The 14,093-nt window shown below is 41.9% G+C and overlaps 1 protein-coding gene across 3 annotated transcripts in view; it reads right to left on the minus strand.

The window, feature by feature from the left end:
* The window catches only part of RIPOR2 (RHO family interacting cell polarization regulator 2), a 223,248-nt gene that overhangs the window by 123,442 nt on the left and 85,713 nt on the right, over positions 1-14,093 (minus strand). The gene's annotated exons all lie outside the window — the stretch shown is intronic.

Here is a 14,093-nt window from a genome sequence, read left to right on the forward strand (position 1 = left end):
GCATCGAGTCCCGCATCGAGTCCCGCATCGAGTCCCGCATCGAGTCCCGCATCGAATCCCGCATCGAATCCCGCATCGGGCTCCCTGCTCGGCAGGGAGTCTGCTTCTCCCTCTGACCCTCTTCCTGCTTGTGCTTTGTATCTCTCATTCTCTCTCTCTCAAATAAATAAATAAAATCTTAAAAAAAAAAACCTTTAAAAAAAAAAAGGAAGTCAGTGTGACTGTCCTCCCTTTTCTGATGGGGAGGTTAAGGGCCCAGAAACTAAGTGAAGAGGCAGCCATGTGGCTGAGTCGCTGGGGCAAGCCAAATCCTTTGCAAGAGCAGCTGAGCCAACATTGTGAAAACTCGCGCCAGGGAGGTTCTTCTATGGATGACTGAAGAGCGCCATATACATGAAAGAAAATGTATCCACGTTAAAAAAAAAAAAAAAAAAAAGCCCCAACATTCAGCTATCTAATGGGCAAAGGGAACGGGACTGGGTGAGGAGGGTTTGCCCCGCTGCGGCTGATCTCTCAAATCTCTTATTTTCTGTGAATGCGGCCGTTTCCCAGAACATTGTCCAGGCATACAACTCGAAGCTGCAGGATCTAGGTCATATTTTATGATTTTTTCAGCCAGCCTGATCTACTCCACGTTGAGCTCTGTTTGAAGTTTCAGGTCTGATGGGAACCAGCACTTCCACAGACATTTTCTAAATGAGTGAGTAACTGAGTCCCTGTGATTTCTCAACTCCTCAGTGATCAGAGGCTGCAGAAGGTTCATATCAGCTCAGAAGTAGGAGAATGTAACCCAAGAGAACTGTGGGTGGTCCTGGGGCGTCAGGAGCTTGGGAGCACCCTTTTGCACCTATAATGAGATTTATCCCACCTCCCACTTTGGGGGGAAGGCCATTAGCACCCAGGGCCTGCCAGTGGTTTTCAGGTGTGGAAGGATTTGTGTCATCTCCAGACCCCAGGCCCTGGAGAGAGGGGGACAAGTAGATATTTTCTCATGTAAATCAATCATCTAATCCATGAGATTTACAATTGAATAGGTGTCCAGACAAGATGTTATCTGCCAACTACTGGGGGGGGGCTTCAAATTTTATTGACATAGATAAGACTTTCATCAAAGAATCCCCTTGAAAGCTGTTTAGTAAGGAATTCCAAAGCAAGGTGTTTATAACAATAATAAATGTTTCTCCATCACTTTGTTGCAGGCTTCCACTCCTAGTTCTTTTTCCCTAGTTTCTCTCCTCTTTTTAATGCACTAAAAGAAAACAACATAAAAGACTCTTAAGAGAAACATTTAAAAGGGGGATAAGGGATATTTCACGGGAGGGGACATTAGGAAGATTGGATGAGAAAAAGAAGTTCAGACCTGGCTCCTTGGATGATTTTCACTGAGCCCAAGTACAAAGAACACAGTCAGCTTTAGTAGTAATGTTTAGTTCCCTTTTCTGTATACTCACTGGAATAAGATGGTGTATGGGAACGGAACTTGTGGTAAAGAAAACCTTGCCACAGAAGGACTCCACCCTTGCTTACCTTCCTCTGGAGCCAGTATCAGTATGTAGTGAATGGTAAACGTGGGGCTTCCTGTGTTCTGCAGTGTGCATTGCTACACCACTATCTCCAGTGGAATGAACCAGAAGGCAAAATTTATGGCTCTTTTGAAATGTGATGAAGCAACATACAATTCAGAAATAGGGTGGTCACCTTTTCTGTATTATGTTGTACTCTTTTGCACAACATGTAAGAATACAACATGAGAAACCTATGAAAGGAGGAAATAGAACAACTGAGGTTGTTGGCTAGGGAGGCTCTGTAAGGTAAAGGCAGAATACTAAATACCCCACCTAGCCAGCATCCTCTCATGGCTATTATTCCTGTCTCCAAGCCTCTACTACTCTCCCCTCTTCCATTATTCTGTCCCATCATTCTTCCATCCATCCACCCACCCACCCATCCACCCACCCACCCATCCATCCATCCACCCACCCATCTAGTCATCCATCCATCCACCCATCCACCAATCCATCCATCCACCCACCCATCCATCCACTCATCCAACAATCCATCCATCCATCCACCCACCCACCCATCCATCCACCCATCTAGTCACCATCCATCCATCCATCCATCCACCCATCCATCCACCATTTATTGGGCATCATGATATTCTAGCTGCTGAGAATACAGACATCAGTGCCAAGCCAGTAAAGGTTAAACCACCAGTGTTTGTTGATTTTCATAGTGCAAATACCCCTACCTACCACGGCTGATTTCAAGCTACCAACATTACATCACTGAACACAAAGTTGGGAAGAGCTACTCAGTAGCACACAATTATACAGTGTTTCCAACACACAGATACAATAGATGTAAAGAACCTCAAGTACATAGATAACTGTTAAATATGGTAACTTAGAAGTGATGAGTTTTGAGTATTACTAAGTTTGCTGTCAATATATTTAATTGTACATTTATATAATTTGGCTTTAGATAATGGCTGTTTTAACAATCAGCTCACAATATTTCTGAAAATTTAACTATTGGCTCTTGTGAGCAGATGTGAGTTTGCTCCAGCCTACCACTATACAGAGATAAATACTGTATGCTGTCCACTTTATGAAAAAGTTTTAGCTAGAAATAAGACATATACATATGTAAATAAGCAGTAGTCCTCCAGTTGGTGTGATAGTGCAATAGGGAAAGTGCTGGGTGTAGAATTAGTAGGGAAGTGGGGCGCCTGGGTGGCTCAGTCACTTAAGCATCCAGCCCTTGATTTTGGCTCAGGTCATGATCTCAGGGTCATGAGATTGAGCCCACAGACTGAGCATGGAGTCTGCTTAAGATTTTCTCTCCTTTTCCTGCAGCCCCTTCTCACTCACATGTGAGCGCGCATTCTCTCTCTCTCAAAAACAAAAACACAGAAACAAGAATTATTTTGCAGACTCTCCAAAATAAAATCACCTTGAGGACAGGGTGGTGACTTGGACTCAACACAAGCACCTAAGAATAGAGAGAGGGTTGGTTTGAGCCCAGCATGTGGTCTTTTCCAATCAGTAATAGTTTTTCTTTGTAGTCAGTGTCTTCAGACCCAAACACCCTGGGACAACTGTCATCCTACGCAGAGTGTTGACTGCAGAAGGGAAAACTCTAACTTGGGAGCTTAAGCCCAGATACCCTTGCAGGACAGGTGAGGACAGGGGTGAACACGGACCATTTGGTGTAATAGTCACACCTGTCAAACTGTGCAGGACCAGTCCTCACTGACATCTCATGGTAACGAAATGAACAGCATATATTGGATTAACGACATTTTCCAAGTCCCACAGTTCCTGGTATCAATAGCAAAATTTATGCCCTTTGGAATGAGAAAGCCCCTGAGATTTTTCAGACACTTTGGTGGCTGGCAAGAATTTAAGAGCGGCTCTCCTAATGTGGCATATGTGGATTTGAGCAAATACTGGGAGGAAAAAAGAATTAAGGGTTATGACCAATTGTATTCTGACTTGTAGAGCAGATCATAGGGGACAGAATCTGCCACGTACGTGTACATGTGCTAGAGAAAAAGATGTTGGCCAAAATGTTAACAAGTGGTATTGCTAGATGATAATTTTGTGTGTGTGTGTGTGTGTGCGTGTGTGTGTGTGTGTGTGTGTCAAATCCTGAGATCTAAGCTAGATGATAAATTTTGGAAGGAGGATTTACTTTTATAGATTTGCTTGCATTGTTTAATAATTTCATCTATTTTTCTGTCAAAAAATGTAATGAACAATATCCGCCAATTGCAAAAAAGGCAAGTAAAGTTAAAGAAGGAAACAAAAAAATCCAACTGTAATTCCAACAGCCACAAATAACTGCTGTTAATATTTTGTTTTTTAACCTCTAGACCTTCTGCTAGGCATGATGTATGTCCTTTGTACCCTCTCATCAGCCTTGTGTGAATCTGACTCCTGACCTGTGCGTCTGAGCCCCAGGTGTGGGGAGCGGGGGCAGAAGGCTCACACCTACACTGTTATTACGTTAGGTTTTTTCAACATGGTAGCTCCTTCAGCTTGGCTCACACATTTTTTTTAAGATTTTTTTTTTTTTGAGAGAGAGAGAGGGAGGGAGAGAGAGAGAGAGCACAAGCAGGGGGATTGGCAGGCAGAGGCAGAGGGAGAAGCAGGTTCCCCACTGAGCAAGTAGCCAATGCGGAACTTGATCCCAGAACCCTGGGATCATGACCTGAGCTGAAGGCAGACACTCAGCCAACTGAGCCACCCAGGCGTCCCTCACACATTTTTTTTAACCTATCTCAATTAGTCCTGTTTCATTCCCCACAACTATGTCATAGCTGAAACCATTCTCTCTGTAGCTTACCTCCCACTTCAGAGAAAATACAGACCATCACATGTGATTTTTTTTGCTTCTGTAAGGGCCAAGGGCAGTTCAACCCAAGATGGGCCACTTTGGTGTGAACATTAAGTTAAAAACAATCCAAACCCAGCAGATTCAGAAAAAGCTCTTTACGTCTTCCTCAACTGCCTACTTTCCGAAGAAGAGAGCTAGTAACAAAGATTCCTCTTTACCTAAGAAACTTCTGTACATAAGAGGGCACCTGTGTTTTCCAAACACCCCTTTTCATCCTGCTAGTAGTCTTTCTCCACCCTTGGTATCCTCAGACCCTTACCCTCTCCTTAGCTCATATAAGTCTTATTGCCTGTTTTTGGAATTTCCATGTCTGTGTGGATTCTCCATACATACACTATTAGATTTGATTTTCTCCTGTTAATCTGTCTCATGTCAATTTGATTCTTACTCCAGCTGGAAGGACCTCAAAAGTCAGAGAAAATTCTTCCTCCCCAACACTTCCTTCCCTTCTACCTCTAAATCTATACCCATTCTTTCTTCCCTGTTTCAGATGAGAATCTACCTTTTACCTTGACTAAGGTCCATGCTGTTTCTTTTTTTAAAAAAAATCACATTTTTTTTTCTGGCTTCACAAGTAATCATATCCATATTGGAAAATTTAGAAATATAAGAAAACACACAAGGGAGAAAATAAAGTCACATATAATTTGACAAGACTTTAAAAGATTTTTAAAGGATGATCATTGCTAACATTGTAAACTCTTTGTTTTTTCCATGCATGATTGTATGTATCTTTACAGTAAATATTTTTTACACACTGGAAATTATTCCATACATACTATTTCATGCATCTCCTTTTCCTCTTACAATAGATCATGAATATTTTTTGCATGATGGCTACTCTGTTTTGTTTTTTTTTTAATTGAGAGAAAGAGAGAAAGGGGTGGGGAGGGGGAGAGGGAGAGAGAGAATCTTAAGCAGATTTCATGCCCAGTGCAGAGCCTGACATGGGGCTCAATCTCATGACCCTGAGATCATGACCTGAGCTGAAATCAAGAGTCAGATGCTTAACCAACTGAGCCACCCAGGCTCCCCATGGCAAATATTCTACAATGAGACTTTTAAAATAATTTTTGAAAGTTAAGAATCACTTTTGTAGGTTTTTTTTCTTATTTTAAAAGTAGTGTGTACTCATTGTAGAATAATCAGAAGATACAGTTAAAAGGAAGAAAAACTTAGATACCTATAATCCCACCTTTGAGGTATGACCAGCTAACATAATTTCATATAAACCTGTCTTATAAAAATAGGTTCATAACCAGCTGACAGAATTTTATATAAAATCTATCTTATAAAAATAGGTTCAGCCAGGCATCGTTATTTATTATTTTTGATATGCAAATGTTACCCCATTTAATCCTCATAACACCTTTATTTTTAATTTTTTTTTAAATTATTTTATTATGTTATGTTAGTCACCATACATTACATCATTAGTTTTTGATGCAGTGTTCCATGAGTCATTGTTTGCATATAACACCCAGTGCTCCATTCAATACGTGCCCTCCTTAATACCCATCAACAGGCTAACCCAATCCTCCTAACACCTTATGTGGTTGCTATTGTGATGATAATCTCCATTTCCTAGATGAGGAGAGGGAGGCCCAGAGAAGCTAAGTAACCTGTCCAAAGTTACCTAACAGTTAGCGGCAGAATTGGGATATGGACCAAGGCAGTCTGCCTCCAGAGGCTGGATGTGAACAACTCAGCTATAGAGCTCTCAACTTATAGAGAACATCTTTCCATGTCGGTAAATATCACTCTCCTGTGTCATGCTTGTAACGTTCTACCACACCTCAAATATTGAGTTTTGTTTTCTCATGGTTCTTTTAAGATTTTCTTTTCCAATTAATAGTTGCATAGGGAATTACTTTCCTGCTGTGAAGGGATTCTCATTTCAGTTTTTTCCAAATGGTTAACCAATGATCCGAGTTTTATTTATTGAATCACTTAGCCTTTCTCCACTAATTTAAACTGTTGCCTTTGTTTTGGCTTCTCTCTTCTCTTGCTTTCTTTGGAAACTTGTTTCATTTAGTATCCACTCTCTCCCCTGGGTCTTGAGACTATGAGCTAGCTTTGAATTACCTATACATTTGCTTGGTTAATTGATTGATGTAGTTGTCCACTTAACAAAATTTATAGGGGATTCAATAGTGAATAAGATTTTAAAAACTTTCCTGGGACTGACAGTCTATAGATGTATAAGACACTTTCACAAAACACTTAAATGTCATATTTACAATGTGCCAGTCCCTGTTTTTAGTGATTCACAAATACTATCTCTTTTAATCCTCGTAGCAAATCTATCAGGTAGGTGCTGTTTTTATCTCCATGTTTCATGGGAGAAAATGAAGCATGGAGCGGTTAAGTAACTTGCCCAAAGCCTCTTAGCACATAAGTGGGGAACTGAGGAGAGTAAGTAGCCAATTCCCAGTTAATGCAGTAAGTGTTAACTTATCATGGGGGAAATACAGGATTCTGCGGCAGCTCTTAGCAAGGGCACTTGGAGCCATGACACTGAGGAAAGACTTTTGCAGGGAGTGCGTCCAAATGATTCCTGAAGAATGAGAAGTAGTAGGCTGGTGAAGGGGAACTGGGAGTGCACTTGAAGGGAATTTTAACTGCAGTCTAAATTAAGAGGAGACACTGAGCGCTTTAAACAGGAGAGAGATTACTCTAGTTGCCACATGGGAGATGGGTATCAAGGGCACAAGGGTGTGGGCAGGGCAAAGGGTTGGAGGGGCTGTTCTAACAATCTTGGTGAGAAATGATGTTGCCTTCAGAGCAGTAGAAATTGGATGGAGAGAAACAAGTGGACTCAGGTGTTCCCTTGAAGGAGTTGGATTGGCTGGGTAAAGAGGAGGGAAGTCAGTGATTATGACCTGGGTCTTGGCTTAACCAATAAATCTCCATATTACCATCTTATGCCTGTGATGAAAATGTGGATAATAAATCAACTCGCCTTAATATGCAGAGAAGAAAAGATAACTTGCCTCTGGTCTAATCATTACACTCCTATGACTTCCCCCTTTAGCACTCACTAAACCCTCACTGAGGGAGGGCTGCAATGTTTATAAACACGGCAGATGTTAAGAATATTATCGCTGATGATGGGATTAGGCACAAAACAAACATTTTTTTGCAGCTTTACTGAGATATATTTCATACACCATAATATTCACCCACTGAAAGTATTTACTTCAGTGGTTTGTAGTATTTTCAGAGTTGTATAGTCATTTACCACAATCTAATTTTAGAACATAGTCCATACCTCAAAAAGAAACTCTGTACCCATTAGTAGTCCCTCCCTGTTCCAGTTTCCCTACCTCACCCCCACCCCAGGCAACCATTAATCTGCTTTCTGTCTTTGGATATGTCTATTCTGGACACTTTGCACAAATGATGTCATAATATACAGTCTTTTGGGGCTTGCTTCTTTCACTGAGCATAATGTTTTCAAGGTCCCTCCTTGTTAAAGCATGCGACGGTACTTCATTTCTTTCAATGGGTGAATAACATTCCGTTGTATGGCTATACCATGTTTTGTTTATATATTCATCCTTTAATGGACATTTGGGTTTTTTCCACTTTTTGGCTAGTAAGCATGATGCTTCCATGAACACTCATGTACAGGTTTTTTGCATGGGCATGTGTTTGTCAGAGTCACCGGACCACTTTATATTCTGACCAGCAGCGTGTGAGCGTGTTAATGTTTCCACATTCTCTTCAACATTTGTTACTCTGTCTTTTTCACTTTAGCCATTCTGGTGGGGGTGAAGTGGCATCTCATCACAGTCTTAGCTTGCATTTCTCTAATCACTAATGATGTTGAACAATTTTTCATGTGTTCATTAGCCATTTGTATATTTTTCTTTGGGTAAATGTGTCTACAAATTCTTTGTTCATTTTTAAATTGGATTATTTATCTTTGTAAGAGTTCTTTATATATTGTGGATACAAGCCCCTTGACAGGTATGTGATTTGCAAATATTTTCCCCCACTCTGTGGGTTGTGCTTTCTTAATGATGTCTTTTGATACACAAAATTTGAAATTGACAAACTTCAATTTATTTATTTATTTATTTATTTTTGTTACTTATGCTTCATGAGAAACCATCGCCTAACCTAAAGTTAGGATTTGCTCCTATGCTTTCTGCTAAAAATTTTATAGTTTGAGGTCTTACATTTAGGTTATGATCCATCTTGAGTTAATTTTTGCATATGGTGTTAAGAAAAGGCTCAAATTCATTCTTTTGATGTGGATATCCAGTTGTTCCAGAACCATCTGTTGAAAAATTTCCCCATTGAGTTATCTTGGCATGCATAAGTTAAAATTTGTTCTTTATACCTTCCTTTTTTCCCCAAAATTATCCCCCCAGAAGGGAAGAAAAAAAGAAAGAAAGAAAAAAGAAAACCAAATCCATAATCATCTTCTTCTTCTTCTTCTTTTTAATGGAAGACACAGTAGGTTTTGCCTGAGTTAGATTTAGCTGGGTATCTTTTCTGACACCAGATCACACCATCCTTTTATCTTTTGCTCATTATTGAAACAGCCAGTCTCCTCTCAAGTCCTACTGTTTTAGAGTTCGTGACAGTAGAACTGTCTGGTGAATCTTAGCTACACAAGTAAAGTGGAAGTCTCATAAAAATAGCTAAGAATTTTCCCAAGGACTTTATGTGTCAGATATATGGGAGAAGTTACTCTTGTGCTGGGGCAGGAAACAAATGTAGTTTAGCTGCCTAAGTTATTTGGTTATAATGCCAAGGTTGGTTTTTTTTTTTTTATTTTAAGTAGTTTTAAGTAATGTCTATGCCCAACGTGGGGCTCAAACTCATGACCTTAAGATCAAGGGTCACATGCTCCACCAACGGAGCCAGCCAGGCGCCCCCATAATGCCAATTTTTAAAATGTTTTCTGTACCCCTGAAACTAATAATACATTATATGTTAACTAACTTGAATTTAAATAAAATCTAAAAAAATAAGATGTTTTCAAGGTTTATGAGGAAGGATATAATGTTTGGTATTATACATTTGCCAAATGAAACTTTAAAAATACTTAAATCCTTCTGATGACATTGTGGTATGGTCAACTGCATTAGTCTTTTTAAGCGAACCATGGTGATATGAAACATACTGAAAGTTCACCCGGTAATATCTTTTGGAAAATAGCCTAAGGAAATATTCTAAGAGAATTAAAAAATACAAAGATGTGTCATTTATAATGGGCAAAGACGGAAAAATATTTCAAGGCCCAAGAAGCAGAGGATGGGTAAACAACCTATATTTGACAGGAAAATGCTATAGAACCCTAACTACTAACGATGGTTATTACAGTGTGGTGCGGTAAAATGTACGAATGCATATACTAATGTGAATTGAGCAAAATGGAATGTGCATATATACCTGGACTGAAAATGGTCTAAGGATGGCTGGAGGCTGACAGATTTCAAAATTAATTTAGCGCAGTATTGATGTCTGGTAGATTTCTTTCCACAGCACACACACACAAATCTGCTTGCATGTAAAATGGAAGTGAAAACAAGCTTTCTGAGGGCCTCTGTATTTCTGCAACATATCTTTTTCTTAATTATTTCCTAATTCATTGAATTCTTATTTTAATATCTGGGGGGGAAGAATAAGCACTTGGAAACAAGAAATTAAAGATTTCTCAGAATTCAGCTGTGGAAATTATTATTCCCGAGGATGACCAATTGCTTAATGAAGCATTTTTCTTTGATGCTTGATGGGGCATGCCGAGAACGTGTCTGCCCATAATTTGGGCTGAGGTAGCGTCAACTGTTGATCTTGGGCATTGTGCGGTGTATTCATTTCCTGGGGCTGCCGTGAACAAAGTACCACAACCAGGGCGGTATTAAACAACAGAAACTTACTCTCTCATGCTGCTGGGGGTTAGAAGTTTAAAACTGAGACGTCAGCAGGGTTGGTTCCTTCCGAGGACTCTGAGGGAGAATCTGCTCGTGTCTTTCTCGCTTCTGGTGACAGTTGTCTTTGGTGTGCCTCGTCTTGACACGTCACTCCAGTCTCCGCCTCTGTCTCCCCTACATTCTGTCTCTGTGTCTTCCTATAAGGACACCAGTCATATTGCATGACAGGCTCACCTTACTCCCCTATGGCCTCATTTTAAGTTAGCTAATCACATTTATAATAATACAGTCACATTTCCAAATATGATCATAGTCGGAGATGCTGTGTGTTAGGACTTCAACAGATTTTTTTAAGGGGACAAAATTCAACCCATAGCAGGTGGCCTTGGGGTTAATTTAATTAATGTACTGTTCTGATTAATTCCAAAACAAAACCTCAGCTTCCCATGACCGGCCTTAGGGGGATCCGCTCAGGAACAGTGCTTCACAGTGGGGGAATGGTCCCAGGAAAGTGGGACAGATTGCTCTAGTAGGCTGTTGACCTTTCTCCCTGAGAAGGTGACCTCACTTCTGGTTGACCATGGCTGTGATGGTTAAGCCCAGTGGGCGAAGACAGAGGCTGGCGTGTGGGGAATCTCTTGGTTTTATGTTTCCACACATTGGAGAAATGCTCCTGTCGTCATTGCTCCTTCACTCGGACTCCTCAGTGGGTGAAGAGTGACTTAGCTGATTGGTGTATTTGAAAGATGGCTCCGAGCATGCTCCATGGAGCCCCTTTCCCTCCCCTTTGGAGCCAGCTGCCTGCATGTCCTGCATTTTTTTCACACATGAAATTGTGCTGGGGCAATGTGCTCTGGGGGAGGCCAGTGGTGGTCCAGCGCTGCTTTTGACCGGGTGGGTGAGTCTGCCTCGTGCTGGAGGGTCGGGATCAGCCTATCACTTGGTCCACAGACGTAAGGCACACTCTCCAACCTGGCCTTTTCCTATCCTGCAAGTCTGTCTGCATTTCCAGTACTTTAGGTGATGTTTTGGTTTTCTTCTGCCTGCCTCCTGTGTCTAAGTCTCAATCGGATCCAAGTTCAGGGAGAAGGAAGAGATGCCTGTCTAGGTTTCCTTGAACTTCCAGAAAAGGATGCAGTTCTGTCAGATATGCCCTCTGCCCTGGAAGAACCGGGTGCAGAACCCCCACACACAGGTACGGTAGGGCGGACGCAGGTTATGACCCTCCAGCTCCCAAGCTCTTCCTCTGCGCACAGTCCGGAGAGAGGGGCAGGGTGTGCTGCAGCCCAAAAAGGGGCAGCGGTGAGAATGAGGTTTATCAATGAGCAAACATTTAAGGAGAGTCTGGTCTGGGCAAGGCGCCATCCCAGTCCCTGCCAGGAACACAAAGAGCCAGAAGGCAAACACGGTCCATCCTCAATGGATTTACAGTCTTGTTGGAGCAAGAGGTGCATAAAAAAGACAAGTTACATTACAAGACAGGATGTGGTCAGTGCCGGTGAGTTTTAGGGGCCATTAAAGTGCCATAAAAATTCCGAAGAGGACGAGAACACTTTGGGACACAGCGCCGATAAGAAACGGGGGGGGGGGGGGAGATACTTGTTGGAGAGGCGAATTTTCCAGGCCAGGAGTACAGTGTGTGAAAAGGGCCTGAATTCAGAATGTTAATGATATTTTAGTAAACAATTTGAGCAACACTGAAGGAGTCCCTGTTGTGTCAAAAGCCAGGAGACGAGGCGGATACAGCGTAATGTGGTAGTCAGACGGGCAGGCTCAGCCCCCAGCCCCGTAACCTGGGGGTTTTCAGCTCAGACTCTTATGATTGGCATGCTCCGGGGCAAGTCACGTCACCCCTGCATGCCTCAGTTTCCCCGTCTCTGTGCTGAGCGCTGTCATAGGCACCGAGGATACAGCAGTAAGGAAAGTCCCTGTTTATTTCATGCTTGCTGGAGGCATAGGTGGTGTTCTAAGCACTTTTTCTGTGCTAATTCATTTAATCCCCAGAGTGACCCAGTGAGGTGGGTACTTTTATTGGAAAGTGTGGTCCAGAGAGGCTGAGCCCTGTGGACTAGGTCTCACAACGAGCAAGAAGCAGAGGCAGAATGCACACTCCAGAGGTCTAGCACCAGAAGCCATGCTTTGAACCCCTGTGCTAAGTTGCTTTGAAGTGGAAGGTTCACTGAAGGTTGTGGCAGGGGGGATATGTGATTGCATAGCGTGGTGATGACCTTGAGCACTAGAGTAAGGAAAATCAGAACATCTCTCAAGTGGAGTTCTTTCCAGTTTACTGCTTTGCTGCTTGAACAAGTTGTTTGGATGTAAAATGATGGGTTCCATGTGGCCACTGAAGGCCTTGCAGGAGAGAGAAGTTTAAAAAAAAAAAACTATTTTAAGATTTTTCTTGTGGTTCTCCTGTGATATAAATTGTGGTTTGCGGAGGAGATAGTTCAGAGGTAACGGGGGGGGACTCGTTAGAAGGGAATGATAAGCCTAGATCGAGGGCAGGTTTGAACAAAAAGGAAGCGGCAGAATTGAAAGACACTCCTAAAGGATGAATATTAGGTCCAGGAAAAATGTTTAACACACCAGTCTATTCCAGGATTAATGCCAGAGATACGCAGTGCTGTGATTTTTAAAGGACTCTGCAATCACTACCTAATTGATCCATCCCACTGGGAGGCACACTTATCATTAAAAGGAGGCAGCTGATTTCAAAGCTTCATACCCTTCCTTCACAGTTCAGCTTTACATTTGGTTTCCAGAGTAATATGTGTTGCCTGGAGAGCTGGGGGAAAAAGGAACCTCATGTTCGTTTTCTGTAGTAGGTTTTGAGCTTGTAGCTGCTTATTCCTTAAGCATTAGAAAAGCAATACCTTACAGCTGAAACAGGAGATTGTAGACTGGAATGTATAAAAAGGTGATAGAAATCTTCTGGCTTCTGTGAGCTCTATGAAGATCTCTCAGTTTAAAGAATGATGTACATCTGCTCATCTTCAAGAGAGAGATCAGAATGTCAATAGCTATATTTGCTTGAGGACGCAAGGGAGATTCAGTGATCTGGAAATGGAAGAGGGACTCAAAATATTTTTGTTCTGATTGAGGCCAGGTGGGAGAGAATTTGAGCTCCAAATCCCACTGGGGCAGGATTATCTAATCTTCTTGCCCTTAACCCCTTTGTTTGGTTGGTATGGAGACTTCAGCAGAGATCGCTTGGGTTCTTCACCCCACTTCCCAAACCTACCACACAGGGCAATAGTTAGCAAACCACATGAGGAAAAGACAATGCTTATTCTTTTCATAAAAACTTCAGCATAGTCTCAAATCTCCAGAGAATCCTAAGAACAAGTGTAAAATTCGAATACTACGCAGCTGGGACTCCTGGGGGGCTCAGTCTGTTAAGTGTCTGCCTTCGGCTCAGGTCATGATCCTGGGATCCTGAGGTCGAGCCCCGTATCTGGCTCCCTGCTCGGCGGGGAGTCTGCCTCTCCCTCTGCCTGCCGCTCCCCCTGCTTGTGCTCCCTCTCTCTAACAAATAAAATATTTTTTTAAAAAAGAATACTACACAGCCATTTACAAAATGTGCTAATGTGTACATGCTACTGGGTAAGGCATTTCACTGAGAAGACAAGGATAAAAATGTCTCTGATGGAATTTGTATCGGAAAGAAAAGAGGCAAGCTGCAGAAGAGTTTTGTATGGCACGATCCTATTTTGTTTAAAAAAAGGTGTATGTATGTATGTGTGTTTGTGAACGCATGGGAACGTCTGTGTATTTATCTTCCTTGGGATTCATTTAGCTTCTTGG

Source organism: Callorhinus ursinus, unplaced genomic scaffold (assembly GCF_003265705.2).
Source record: "Callorhinus ursinus isolate GAN/ISIS: 27379988/994484 unplaced genomic scaffold, GSC_fseal_2.0 scaffold26, whole genome shotgun sequence".
NCBI lineage: Eukaryota > Metazoa > Chordata > Mammalia > Carnivora > Otariidae > Callorhinus > Callorhinus ursinus.